Raw genomic sequence first — 2,370 nt, 5'->3', positions numbered from 1 at the left:
GGTGTTAACAACTTGCATTATCAAGCAGATAACATTGCACGTTTCCTTGGGGAAAAAACTACAAAATAATTGCAACTGACGCAATTATTTCCATTACAACGTGGCTGAGAGACTTGTGAAGTTCGTCACTTTAGGCGTGAGCAATGAAGGAAATATTACGAACAGGAATATTTCCTATTTACGCGCAATTGATTTCTGTATTCTAATTTGACTTTACTCGAAGTAAGTTTGTACAAAACGCATATAAAATGCATAACGTGGCTATTGCGGCAAAATAACTGCGTATTATTTTTTATTATTTTTCTCCTTGAAATACTATCATGCACAAGGTGTTAACAACTTGCATTATCAAGCAGATAACATTGCACGTTTCCTTGGGGAAAAAACTACAAAATAATCGCAACTATTTCCATTACAACGTGGCTGAAAGACTTGTGGAGTTCGTCACTTTAGGCGTGAGCAATAAAGAAAATATTATTAACAGGAATAAATTTAAGAATTTCAATCATCAGAATTCGTGTATTCCACAGTACACGATATTTCGGATAAAATAAAATTCTTATATTTATTCCTATTCCTAATATTTCTTTCTTCCATTGTACTTACAGCCTTAATCGATGAATGTTATCATTTCAGTATTAGGGACATCTTATTGATCTTGTGTTTTTTTTTTCGAAACGTTAGCGGGTTTCCTTATGGGTATATGGACAATTGGCGATCGTTGAAATGTCTAGGAGTCGCTTTCAGTGGTACCATGCCATGCTCGTGCAGGACGACTTACTTATTTTTCTTTCTTGAGCTATAAGAATTAGAAAAAGATAAGAAGTATAAATTAAACTGAGAAAAGTTAATCTATATTATTGATACAAATGGACAGTAACTGATCAAGCTGATTAGCCCTGATCAGTGATTAATTGATCAATTAAACGACATATCTGTGGTATTTTGTTAGCAGGAAAAATTATTAGAACTATTAGAATTATTAAGTTTATTTTTATATTTGGGACAGAAGCTCAGGAATCTTAATTGGAAATTTTACTGCGAGACATTCTGCAGATCAATGAAGTCGTCCCGAAAAAGGCTTCGCAATGTAACGCTGCATATTGTATCTCGATAATCCTTTGGTTGGAACGCGTGTTACATTACGATACATAACCCCTTTCGGCTGGAAATCAAAACAAGTATTTATCGGTGTAGTTTTATCACGTTAATGAAACAGCTGTCGCCGTGTATTTTGCCGCTCAGTGCCGTCGTCATCGTCGTCGTCGGAATGATTGCTGGTAATTCGAAGCAAACGATGTAATTCCCGTCCGCGCGCGTGAATCTAACCTATTCGCTTCAGCTGATTCAGCTCGCTCCTCTCGTCTCGGGCACTGAGCAGTCGCCGTCGTTCGTTAAGTGCGACGATTCATCATCACACAATGTCAGCAATTCGATTTTCGGCTCTTCAGTTCGCAACTCGCAATTACTCCGGTTCCAAGGCTCGAGCTAACATCTCTCGAAGAAAATAACCACATAAATAATAAATATGTCGACTTGTTACTTAATTTGTTTTGACAGCCGATCATAGATCCATGCCGCCAGAGAGAAGCGGCCACTAGCGCCCCACGTCCACGTTTTCAAAAAGAAACTACGTACCACGTCTATCTTATAACATTGTCGATCAAATCATAGCACGAGAACGCGGCGTGGACGTGGTCCGTGCTAATTGTGCTACGTGCACAAATTGTAAATAAATAGATCACGTTTATTTTGCAATGTTGCTGATGAAAGGACATTCCAATTCATGTCTGTACTACATTCACAAATTATAGATAAAGAATGTGGCATATAAATGCACGATTAGCACGGACATGTCACGTAAGCACGTGAAGGCTAAGCAGCCAGCGTGCCTTGTCAGAGGCTCGAAAACTCCCGCCGATACGCGAAAAACATGTTGAGCAAAGAGGTGGCACGGAATCCTAGCCAGCGCGCGTATCGATAGAGGCTTGTTGATAAGGTGGAAAATTGCTGAGCGAAGAGGCACGAAATCCTGGACAGCGGGCCTCGTCAGAAGCTCGAAAACTCTCGCCGATACGCGGAGAACACGTTGAGCAAAGAGGTGGCACGGAATCCTATTAATCCTAGCCAGCGCGCCTCGATAGAGGCTCGAAAACTCTCGCCGATACGCGGAGAACACGTTGAGCAAAGAGGTGGCACGGAATCCTACTAATCCTAGCCAGCGCGCCTCGATAGAGGCTCGAAAACTCTCGTCGATACGCGGAGAACACGTTGAGCAAAGAGGTGGCACGGAATTCTACTAATCCTAGCCAGCGCGCCTCGATAGAGGCTCGAAAACTCCCGCCGATACGCGGAGAACACGTTGAGCAA

At 41.5% G+C, this 2,370-nt stretch overlaps 1 protein-coding gene across 1 annotated transcript in view; it reads left to right on the top strand.

The window, feature by feature from the left end:
- LOC105448775 (regucalcin-like) overlaps positions 1-2,370 on the top strand; it is a 19,445-nt gene that overhangs the window by 5,813 nt on the left and 11,262 nt on the right. The gene's annotated exons all lie outside the window — the stretch shown is intronic.

This window comes from Wasmannia auropunctata, unplaced genomic scaffold (assembly GCF_000956235.1).
Source record: "Wasmannia auropunctata unplaced genomic scaffold, wasmannia.A_1.0 LD336078.1, whole genome shotgun sequence".
NCBI classification, from domain to species: Eukaryota; Metazoa; Arthropoda; class Insecta; order Hymenoptera; family Formicidae; genus Wasmannia; species Wasmannia auropunctata.
This window is presented reverse-complemented; position numbering and strand designations above follow the sequence as displayed.